Consider the following 13,379-nt stretch of genomic DNA (forward strand, 5'->3'; position numbering starts at 1 on the left):
GTGAAGAACATCATTTACCGCTATGGGTTACCGTACAAGATTGTGTCCGACAATGGAACTCAATTCAGCAGAGAACACTTCATAAACTTTTGTATTCGTCATGGAATTATGAAGAGTTTTTCAGTAGTGGCACACCCCCAGTGAATGTACAAGTAGAGGCTACCAACAAGACCGTCAAAGATACTCTGAAAAAGCGTCTAGAGGAAGCGAAAAGAGCTTGGTCAGATGAAATTCTAGAGGTACTATGGTCTTACAAGACCACAACCCAAACTTCTACCTACCACACAATTTCTGCGCTCGCCTATGGCGACGTGGCCAATTTACCCGTTGAAGTAGACATCCTATCGCACAAAAGAATAAACTATGATCAATGGCAAAATGAGGCACTGCTTGCCAAGTCCCTAAATCTCATTGAAGAAAGGTAGGAGCAAGATAACTTGCAGGTGGCAACCTACCAACAAAGGGTGGCTCGCTATGCTCGGGTCAATGACAGAAATTTCTCTATTGGCGACCTCGTCCTGCGCTGCATGTTCCTCAATACGGGAGACCCATATATTGTGGTCCTAGGTCCGAACTGGGAGGGGCATGTCTTGGTAGAGGGGGACATGCAGCCAAAAATGTACAAGCTAATGAGGCTCAATAGCAAGGCAGTCTCGAGGCATTAGAATGGAGACCACCTGAAGAAGTACTACGAGTAACAAGGTCGGTGCCCAACTTTTGTAACCAAAGACTTGCCTCCAAGCGATCACTCTTAATATTATTATTTTGAGTTTTTTGGCTTCACCCTCGGTGACCTTTATGTAACGGCCCATAGGCCACAATTTATGAGAATCAAAATAGACATCCTCAGGACAATCATGATTTCTCTAAGTCCCTTACAAGGTATAATATCAAATGGCACAACCCGTTGAGTTAGGCCAGCCGATCAAAAGACCCAAGATGCCTCAACCTAATCTCAGTTCTGGTCGTGGGAACATGAACGCCATTCTAAGCGACCGGGTAGAACATAGGCAACTTGTCCCCCGTGCTAGCCACTACAAGTGACTGGGCATAATAAGCAATTCACTCAAATTTCACAAAAGTCGTTACATGCTCGGGAGAGGCCCTTTGTAGGTCCCCCTGTCGTTCAAAGGCTCGGTCGCAACACAAGTGACTAGGCTCCCTTGCTCTCCTAGTCGCTTGAAGGGCATATGGGATCTCATATGTATGGAACGAAGTAGCAGACATGCAAAGTTCATGAGAAGCTTGTATGGAACAAAACAAAGTGCATGTAAAGTTTGCGCGAGGTGCATACAGAATGAAGCATGCAAATGAACAATAGCAAAAAAATGAAATTCAGAAACTTTTGCGAATCAACATCAAGCATGGATACAATAAGCAGAAGCCATCATCAATGTAACACCATACTAAACCAACACCGTTACACCGTGCATAAAATCGTGCTTAACTCGGTAAGCGAGTCATTTGGACTCAAAAGTGTAATTAAAACTAAATGATGGTTTAGGTACAAAAAAGTTTGGTCAACAAACTCGAACTTCTCATTTAAAAAGGGTTTGACTAAACATATGGGATCCCAAAGTTTTTTTATCAATAATAAAAATTTATCATAATTACATAATTAGATGACCTAAGCGGAAAAATCGAGTTAATATCCCATGTTCCTCAAAATTATCTCGACTATGGTGGCTGAGAAGACTGAGTATGTACGTGCCTCCCCTAAAGCTCTCCAACTCATTGCTGGTCAGTTTTCGTTTGCCCTTACCTGCACCACAAAGCACCCGTGATCCAAGGCCCAACAAGAAAACTTAATCAAGTAAGACAGATATTCAGATAAGCATTCCTATCCAATTCATGCTTTATAAATCATAACCATATATGTGTGGATAATTCAAGAAGTATGAAGACTCATGCCGAATAGATGCACATCGCATCCATGTAATAGTCCCACCACTACGGCCTAACTCCGCCACTACGGCCTACATTACGCATGTAGTGTCGATAAAGACCTCAAGGCCGATAAGGCCCCACAACTATGGCCTACATTATGCATGTAGTACCGATAATGACCTCAAGGCCAATAAGGCCCCGCCACTACGACCTACATTACACATGTAGTGACGATAACGACCTCAAGGGAAATAATGGTCTCCCGATCAATCATAAACAACAATCAATCACTACCCACATTTATAACAACAAATGTTAATATAGAGAAAACATTTACTCTAAACAAATTCACAACATGTCATACTCGTGCTCAATAAGCAAGGACTCATGCCCTACACTCGGTGCATGTGCCAGTTTGCTTACCTCAAGTCTTGTGCTGACGACAAAGCGACCTTGAGTGAGACTCTTTTTCCAAAGCCTGGTGGAACCCTAGTCACAACATCAACGATGAATCCCATCAAGAATTAAAACCAATAAAGATCTTTAAGACCAAGCCCTAGCCCTCGGGAATCCATATTCCACCCAAACAAGTAGTGGAACCATTCCCGAGCCCTTAGGTTTGGGAACCAATAACCCAAAATCTGATTTTTGACTTTTTCCCAATTTCAGTTGCGGCGCCCCCACAAAAGAGCTACGATGCCTGACTTGACAGAGAGCCTCAACCCAAAGTCCCCTACACTTGCGTCGTAGCGCAGCCTGCCAAGTGCTGCAGCGCTAAGGCGGTTAGAGGCACCCCTGCCTCGATTGAGTTCATGCGGGCCGCAGTGCTCCAAGAATAGCGTCGCATCGCTACCCCCGCGAACATAGAATTATGCGATTTCAGAAATCGCAAACTAACCCAAAACCTTACCAAAATTGCATTCCAATGAACTTTCGACCACCAAACGACACTAGCAACTCAGATACACAACATACAATCACCAAAAACCACCAACACACACCCAAACCCAAAATCCAATTATTTCTCAAAAACACAAAAAGAAAAGCTCAAAAGCTTAAATAACTTAATTACCTCTTAGATTTCGAGCTCCCCAACTTGATTTCCCTAGCTTAGCAAGTCCTAATCCTCAACAAAAAGCGTCCAAATCCACCAAAGATCACTTCTAGACTTAAAATCCAAATGTTTTCCCTTTAAGGCCTAAGAGAGAAATTATAAAGGAGAGAGAGAGAGAGAGAGAGCGAGTAAGAGAAATGAGAATTGTTGTTTTTTGGCTTCATACTTGGCTAAGTCTTAGCTAATACCATGGCAAAAGACTATTATGATCCTGCCTATTAAGTCCCTCACCAAAGCTCACAAGGGCAAAAACGTCATTTGACACCACTTCTCTGCTAAACCTCAAATTACACGTAAAAATACCACTTAATTCCACTAATCTTCCTAATACACATATTCTTCCCAAATATATCTCATACCCCAATAATTCCCAGTAATTCACTAAATTACCAAAATATCCCTAGGCTCACCCCGAGCTAGGTATTAGTCCCTATTGTGACTTTTTCGCTAATTTGCTCAAAAGGACTGACTCACGCTGAATATCTCAAATATATCCACATAATAACGTGGTCTCAATCATATAACATATAAAATCACAATTACACGCTCAACAGATGAAAATTACAAAAATGCTCCTTTCAACAAAAGCAGACCTTGCATATTTAATACACCTAAACATGCATAAACAATCATATCATGATATAACTCATATAATCTACATAATCACATATTTATTTAATTAATTACCACATAATTACCCCACGTGCCCTCACAGCACGCTAATCAAGGCACTAAGCCTTAATAGAAATTTTGGGATGTTATAACTATCCCCTCATATAAATTTCATCTTCAAAATTTATTCAAACATCTCGGAATACCGGTCGCACACATCTGACTCTAACTCTGGAGTCATTTCTTTATCTCGTTATTTCTTTATAATTCCCCCACTAAGGTTACAATCTTACTCCTTAAGACTTTAGTCTTTCTCTCCAGCATCTCTACTGGCTTCTCCACCACATTATACATCTTACTGTAATTCCAGGGTCTTTTAACCCAACATGTATGACGCTAGATACATATTTCCTTAACATTGACACCTGCAACACCCTATGAACCTCCACCCATGCTGGGGTAAGGCTAATTTGTAGGCCCCTGGCCTAATTCAAGTTAGGATCTCAAAGGCCTAACAAACCTAGAGCCCAATTTCTCTTTCTTCCCAAATTATCTTATCTTTTTAATCAACAAAACTCGAAGAAGTATAAGGTCTTTAATCCTGGAACTCCACGTTCCTATATTTTAATGTGCATCGCTTTTATGTCTTTTCAATAAAGCTGATATTTCTGCTCTAATGATCTTCAATAACGCCATTGGTCCTCTGAACCATTTCAGGACTAGAATACTTCCTGTCTCTCATCTTATTCCTAGAAGCGGGTGATTTCCACTCCCTATCTCACAACATTTCATACGGAGTGACCCTAGTTTTCGACTGGTAATCATCGCTGTAACAATTCAATCAAGGGACTGTACTTACTCCAATGCCCCCAAAACTCACATGCCTGAAGCATAACATCTAATATCTGATTTATCCTCTATCATTACCTATCTGTCTGAGGATAAAATGTATTAATAAATCTCAATCTTGTACCCATCGCCCCTTGCGAGCCTTTCCAAAGCTTGGAAATAAATACAGGGTTTCAATCTGGCACTATCACTTTCGGTGCCCCATGGAGACGTACGGTCTCCCTTCACATATATTAATTCATATAATAATTCGTTCATAGAAACAAGAAGTGTGTTAACTTAGTATATCGAGTCGCAACCTCTCATACCAAAATAATCTTACCCACAATCCAAGCCAATCCATCCAAAAGGCCTATAATTATGTCCACCCATGTTAACTCTTGAATGCCCTAAGGTCATAATAACTCTGCGAACCTCTAATATGCAGTCCTCACTTGCTGAAGGATTAGGCACTTAACCATCAATATACATAGATTTCAGGTCTTGATACCCATTCATAATTCCTAGATATAACAAGCATGGGGTGGTATAAAATTCATCCATAATTTCCATCTTTATGCTAGTATCCATCGGAACACGTAACTGATCCTCATATCTCAACCCATCCATGTTAAGATAGCAGGGTCCTTAACCATTCCTATAAAATTCTCTTTATGTATCCCACTGTTTGTAAAGGTATACTTACCAATTATCAAACACAAATCTCATGCTAATTCTAGTCATTTCCTCGACTAACTTTGCTGCAGTCTATTTCGAATCATACACCTGATTCATACCTTTCCAACTCAAGACATCGTCTCCACGTTAGTTTTCCCTCGATAATAAAGGACTTCACTGTCAAACATTCACCAATTCTCACCAACATCTTCATCTTATACCCAAACTCGTATGGATAACAAAACACTTTAAACACTTTAAATTGTCACCACTCCTTAAACGCAACCATCATTACTATCAACTCCCATCTCAGGTATGGCGCTGAGATACCATGTTCTCATTCTTTTGATCTTTGTGAAGCATAAGAATCTTTCTAGTCTACACATGGGGACATCCTAGTTCCTAACGCGCTGAACTATGAATTCCTCGTTTCTAAACAACAAGGACAGTATTCATTATACAATCCTTGTATATCAGTTCCCCCACATGCTTATATTGATACCATGGCATGATAACTAACCTTTATTTCAACTTTTGGAAACCCTTTACTCAACTCTCTATTCAGAGAAACCTCAGGTCCTCACATTACTTTAATCAAGGGTATGACCGTCCTCAAAGATGCTTCAGGTAAATGTCAATGTGTTTCGCCAGTTCCACAGTATTTCTTACCTCTCGAGCATTTCTTTGGCCAATTCCTTATTATTCCTATTTTAGCTAAAGCATGCACGATCCCGTCATTTTCCCATAATGAAACTTTGAACATCACTCAGAGAAATTAGAACTCGTTCCTTCCGAAACCTTACATGTGACCCATGCCTCCTCAACCTCTATAATATCAACAGAGATATTCTTTGTGTTATTCTTCTATCTCATGCAGATTTCAGTCCTTGGAATGTCCTCTTCCATGATCCTCAGCTGGTGATAACCATATTGAAGATCACCCTTCAGAAATCTTGTCTTGCCTTGCAACTAATCACTCAAGACATGAACGTTTAACTGTGAATACTTTTCCTTGATAGTCACCTTATCCAATCCTGGTAGTCAGTACACATCTACAACAATTCATCTCTCTTCTTCATAAATAATATTTGTGCACCCCATGGGAAGAAACTAGATCTAATAAATTCTACATCAAGTAGTCCTTGTAACTAAACCTCCATTTCTTTTAACTCTGTCGGTACCATTCACTAAAGTTCCTTAGATGTCGTTTCTATTCCCAGCACCAATTTTGTCACCCAATAGGTCTCTAAATACGGTAATAATTCAAGTAAATATTTTGGAGACATTTTTAGAACCCCCCAACCAATTTGGTCTCTTCCAATTCAACAGTTCCCGTAATAGGTTTCTGGCCTTCAACACTGAAGTCGTCAAAACACTAGGTCCATCCCTAGCACTCATAATCACAAAAGGATATTCTCCCACAAGCTCAAAATTACCATATGATTCCCATCGGTCATGATTTAATCCAACTCCTAAAGGTTACTAACTCTCTGATAGATAAAAGGCACCAAACCTCACACCATGCTAATCACAAGGTCTTAAAAATTCATTTATCACCACACTTGTTACAACCAGAAAAATGGCACTAAATTATCGTCTATGTGATGTGCCTTTTATTTAAGTTCTCCAATTCTGTTTGCCACCCTGACACTTGCCTTAGGTATACAAAATCGTTTATCTAACCTAGCGATACCACAAATATTCATACCCTTTTCTTCAATTAAATGGGGCCATTACCCTTACTGGATCCTGTAAACAGAGGAGTCGTTCTCTGAGCATCGTGCCTTACGACTCCCTCTCCTGATCCCTTGTTCTCTATCCTATTAACAATACATGATTTCTCTTCCACCCGAGCACACGCAGTAATTCCCAATGCAAATGCGACCCTCTATCGCCATCCATCATAAGATTCAACTCCCATACACATCCTTCTTTTCTTGTGATGTTGGCACTATACCATCTGTAATCCCTGACAACCTATTACACTTCTAGGAATTTTCAGTCGCAGTACTAGTGCCGCATTCCAACTAGTGATCTTATCCACCTTTGCGGTCCGACGGCGTCAATATAATACTTTCTATTTAATATTTACTGGAATCCTCCCCGACTCACTATTGCAATATTCTTAACCTGGGTTATAACCTCCCACCATATCAGAGCAGCATCCCGTGGCATAAACTTGGTATAAGCCATCCTATCACAACCCACCATACTTTTAAGATCTAGGATGGAACTATCCATACTTATTCGTTGTTCAGTTCCGCTCTAACTGAATCTGTAATGCCCTGAAATCCCTAATGTAGTTTAATGGCTGAATTAGTAAGCCGGGAGGGCCATAATTGTGTAATTATGCCATTAACTGATAATATGCATGTTTAAGTGAATTATATTATAATATGATGTTATAAGCATGCATGTGGGTTCACATTTGATTATTAGGGTGTTTTGGTAATTTGGCCCATTGAGGGCATATTTGTATATTTGTGTGCATATTGTGATTTGTAAATGAGATCCCATTATTATGGAGACATATTCGAGCTATTCGGCATGGGACGGTCTTATATTATAAATTAGCGGTTTTGTCATAACGGGGGGGGGGGGGGGTCTTTTATTGGGATATTGAGTTATGAGGATGTTATTTGATGATAAATTGGGAGTTGTTGAGATTAGGGGGAAATTCTGGGAGTTTTGACTATAATGTCCCAGGGGTATTTTCGGGACCCCGAGCACTAGGTTTTATTTGAGGTTACTTAAGCTTGAAATAGCTTGTCAGATAGAACTGTATGTTAGAAAATCTCTCGTTCTCTCCCCGTTAGTTCATTTTACTGTTCGATGCATTTTCAAAGAAATCTCGAGTTCTAGGAGTCAGAATCAAGCGAGGATCGAGGCATAGCAATCCTAGGAAAGATTAGAAGCTTCTTGACCGAAGGATTTGACGAGAAACAACCCAATAAAAGGTAATCTAAGTTTTAAGTTTTGAGTTTTTAGAGTTTCTATGCTTCGAATTGGACTTTGTGAATCGTTGAGTTTTTGGTTCGTTTGAGCCTCGGGGTTTGATGGTTTTGGATCATTGGGAACTTTGATTTGATGATTTGGAAGTGTTTAGGTATGTTTTTGGGGTGTTTGGAATGATGGAAAATGGGTTTATGGCTGGTTCTAGGTTGGGGGTCGCGGCCTTGTTCTTGGGCGCTGCGGCCCTAGCTCGAAGAAGCTGGTGGAGCAAGTTTGGCCTTGCTGGGCACCACGGCCCTTGCTCCTAGAGTGGCTGGGGGCTGCGGCCCAAGGTGTTAGGGCCGCAGCCCTTGGATAGGTTTGAGCCCGTTTGAGTGTTTTGGCCCTGGGAACTTGGTTTTAGGCCTCGGGATTATTCTTACTACCTGGATTAGTGGGGATTGAAGTCCCAGAGGCTAGATCTTAGTTTGGGAACCCTTGTTGTTCATTTTATTAAAGGAGTCCCATATTTGGTTATGATTAGGTGACTGCTAAAGGGCTAAAAGTCAGATTGTTCTCAAGGGTCGTTCTTTTATTCAAGTTTGCTCGAATCAGAGGTAAGAAAACTGCACCCTGTGTATATATGACATGCATGGTTATTCTTGATGCATGTTGGATGGTTAAATGTGGCACGCATGGTTATTTTTTAGGCATGTCGAGTGATTAAATGTGATGCATGTGATGCACGAGAAACATGTGATTAGGGCATGCTATGAATATTGATTATGAGATTGATCAGAGCTTGAGTCTCTGTAATTGTGCATGATTATAATTATGATTTTGATTACTGAGTGAGCATGCTAAATGCCTTATATCTGAGTATTTGACATATGATATATGTCTATTTGTATTACCTAAATGATGAAAGCACTGACTTATTAGTCAGGGATTGGCAATGGTGTCAATATCAACTGTGAAGCTGTGACTCATTAGTCAAGTTCGACAGTGGTATTGAGCACTGGTCACATAGGATTGACTTATAAGTCAAGTATGGCCTTAGCATGTTTAACGCAAGCCAATAAAAGATTAGATCTAATCGACATCTGCATTGAATGACTCAAATGAGCATTAATGCCGGACCGACCTCAAGTTCGATGAAAATTAGAAGCACTTGTCTAGTCTATGGGCTAGTTAATTAGAGCCAGAGCCAGAATGGCTAAGGTGGCCTACATGTCACATGGCTAGGAGGGTATGGGACCTCCAGAGCGTGACTCATTAGTCACCTATACAGGGTATGACTCATTAGCCATCCACACCGAGATTTGACTTATTAGTCATCTATACCAAGTGTGACTCATTTGTCACTAATACAGAGTGTGACTCATTAGTCACCTATACAGGGTATGACTCATTAGTCATCCATACAGAGATTGGATTATTAGTCATCTATATAGAGCGTGACTCATTAGTTGCCTATAAAGAGTGAGACCCATTAGTCTCCCATACAGAGTGTGACTCATTAGTCACCTATATAGAGTGTGACTCACTAGTCACCTAGACAGAGATGGACTTATTAGTCATCTGCACAGGGTATGACTCATTAGTCATCTATACAAAGTGTGACTAATTAGTCACTTATACAGGGTGTGATTCATTAGTTACCCACTCCGAGATCGACTTATTAGTCATCTATCCAAGAAGCAGGTCCTCAGAGAATGACTCATTAGTCTTCTATTCTGATGCAGGACCCCGAGATTTGACTTATTAGTCATTTATTTGAACTTATTTGCATGCTTGACGGAAGCTATTATTGCTAGGCATGCACATTATGATTCGATGACATGTTATTACTGTTCATGAGCATGTGGAGTTTTCTTGCTGGGCTTCGGCTCACGGGTGCTATGTGGTGCAGGTAAAGGCAAAAGAAAGCTGGACCATCCTTGAGTTGGAGAGCTTAGGTGACGACGTGTACATATGCGGCTGCTCGACCGCCACGGCCGAGGGTTGAAAGAGGAACTAGGGTTTAACCCTATTTTGCCGCTTAGATCGACCTATTGTAAATATTTTCTTGTAATAGACCTCTAAATTATATTTTTGGGATCCCAATGTATACAATAAACGTTCTAATGAAACGTTATATCTTAACCAAAAATTTTAATCCCTAAACTGCTAATCATACTTAGTTACACAATTTTGGCCAAATGACTCGATTAGCGAGTTTAGCACTGTTTACAAGGCACACCGTAACGGTCCCTGGAGTTTAGGGCGTTACAGAATCTATGCCTCCCTCAAACAAAAGGGTGTTGCTTTTAGAACCTTTCTCACAATGGTTCCAACTGATTCCCTCACTTCAAGTTGCACCACCAAACCTATTGGTGTAAGTATCACCTGCTGGGCAACATTCTCTGACAGAATTTATTGCTTCAACTGCCGAGTCCCTCCTCCTATCTCAGTCATTTAACTTGCACCTCAGTTAACATTTACTCCCACTCCATGAGGACTAATATGAGGTTCCACTATAACGTACTCCACCTCCCTACTCATGACACAGAGTCTAATTAATCACCTCAGAGGCACTAATACCAATATTTCTACACTCAATGTTTCTGGTTGTCAAGCAATGACACCAACCTCTAGACCGTTCAACGGTCAAATTCAAACAATTAAAGCATACACATGCAGCAAAAATGCTAAAAATCATTTCAATATCCTCCTTATCTAGTAACAATGCTAACAAGCATGTCTTTTCTTATTCACATAGCAGTCAAGAGCCATGCCCTATCAGTATAGCTAATGCTATCTATTCTAGCATGCAAATAAGGCATATTATTCAATTATGTAATCAAAAATATATTCAAAACATTAATTACCAAACCCTGAGTCAAGCTTGTCTTTAGCAGCAAGCGTACATGTTCGGTCAGTCTTAAGGAAACATAAGCCTTGGCCGCTCTAATACCAAGTTTAATGTCGTACTAAACCAGGACCATTACACAGTGTGTTTAAAACCATGCTTAACTCGGTAAGCGGATCATTTGGAATCAAAAGTGTAATTAAAACTAAATGATGGTTTAGGTACTAAAAAGTTTTGTCAACAAACTCGAACTTCCCATTTAAAAAGGGTTTGACTAAACATATGGGATCCCAAAGTTTTTCAATCAATAATACAAATTTATCTTAATTATAGAATTAGACGGCCTAAGTGGCAAAATCGAGTTAATATCACATGTTCCTCCACACTATCTTGACCGTGGTTGTAACACCCTCCAAATCCAGGACAGTTACATTGTGTACTTAAAATTGTGTTAGACCTGCTAATCAGGTCATTTGGCTAAAATCGTGTAACTAAGGTTAGTGACAAGGGTTAGGGTTAAAACTTTTGGTCAAAGAATCATTGATTTTTATTTCAAAAGTGTTATACAACATGGGATCCCAGGATATTACAACACAACTGTTTAAAAGGGTAAATACATAACAAAAGTTACATCAGCCGGCCTAAGTGGCAAAATAGGGCTATAACCTTAGTTCCTCTAAGATAACCCCGGCTGTGATGGTCGAGTAGCCGCATATGTACACGCCGCCACCGAAGCTCTCCAACTCATGGCTGGTCAAGCTTTCCCTTTCCCTTACCTACACCACAAAGCACCTGTGAGCCGAGGCTTAGCAAGAAAAGAGAACGTGCAACAACAGAGAATTTAACTTAAAGTAACCATTCAACAAAATCAGCAACATCAATTCATAACCAATATTATATAAGTTCAATCGAGTGATCATTGGATCAACCTGGGGCCGTTGCCCTATTCAGTTAGCTTTTAAGCCAACTTTCGAGCCTATGCCCTACCTACATGACTATAGAGTCACCTAAGGCCTCGGCCTTAGCTCTATCTCACTAGCCATAGAGCTAGCCTAACCCTCGTGGTTCACCTTCGACCTTAGAGTCGATCAACGTAATAGTACGTTGCTGGTTTATGCCAATGCCTTTCGACCAGCGCGCAATGCACTATTGCCATCCTTGACTCATAAGTCATGCCCTAATCTAGGATTTCATACCTTACTTATAAGAAACAGATGTGGATAGGCACATACCTACAATTAAGCACATAATCATGCTAATCACATAATCCCATTGGATAACCATTTTCATAATACTAAACATATTCACTTAACGGGGCCACATGCCCTAACCATAGAATTCATGTAACGAATATAAGCACTTTAAGCATTTATCAACAAGCATTTAGAATAATAGCCTAACATATCAAATCCTGGGGCCCAAGCCCTAATCATATTAATATACAATAGACGGGCCAATCCCTAATCACATACAACACGTTCTAGGTGCAGTTTTCTTACCTTAGGTCCAAGCAAGCGTAAATAAGAGCGAGCCTCGAGCACGGTCCCAGTTCCGAGCCCTTAGCAATACCCTACGCCACAACCATAAAATAGGATTCTATTAATATTGCATGATCAAAGTCTTCCGGACGAAATCCTAGCCTCCGAGACCTCGGGTTCCACCAAACGGGGTAATGAAAACAATCCCGAGCCCTAAGGAAAAAGTTCTATTTTGAAAAAAAAAACTCCTAAGGAAAAACTGCCGAGGCGGGCCACGACTTGCCCCCGTGGATCGCAGCGCGCCCCCTGGCTAGGCTCTTTCCCCCTCTCTGTCCAGGAGCACGGGCCGCGACTTGGCCTATCAAGTCATGGCGCCCCCCCCCCCTAGGCAGAGGCCTCCCAAAGCGCCTGGTTCAAGCTAAGTCGCAACTTGTCAAGAACAAGCTCGCGACTTGGTCCCTCAAACCCAAAAATAATCTCCAATTCAACAGTCAAATTCAATCCTAACCATACCAAATTTCACCCTTAAACATAATTCAACTATCCCAATCACTCTAACATGTTCCCAGTAATAAAACCCAACATAAAACTAGCTTAGAAACTCATCAAAATCACACTTCAATCTTTGAGCTACAAAGGCTCAAGACACTTAAAAACCAGCCAGCAAATACAAAATTTACATGTGTTGACGGTGAAATCTCGTCAACGAAATTAGATCGGAAAACTCAAAGGTAAGTCAGGTGATGTTTATATTAGAACTGTGAATAAACTTTAAGGAAAAGTAAACACAGATAAATGATAGAGCAAGCCTTGGTATATTTCTCAATAGCCTCTACTTACAATGAATTTTCCAACCCCCCTTCAGGTGGGGTTAGAGTTCATTTTATAGTAGGCTCTAATGGCCCTGGGTACATGGTGGTCCAGGAGACCAAGTGGTACATAAGTACTTTGTCAAGAGAGTGGCTTCAGAGGTTGTGGTCGTACATCCAGCACAGGGGCA

This window comes from Humulus lupulus, chromosome 6 (genome assembly GCF_963169125.1).
Source record: "Humulus lupulus chromosome 6, drHumLupu1.1, whole genome shotgun sequence".
Taxonomy (NCBI): domain Eukaryota; kingdom Viridiplantae; phylum Streptophyta; class Magnoliopsida; order Rosales; family Cannabaceae; genus Humulus; species Humulus lupulus.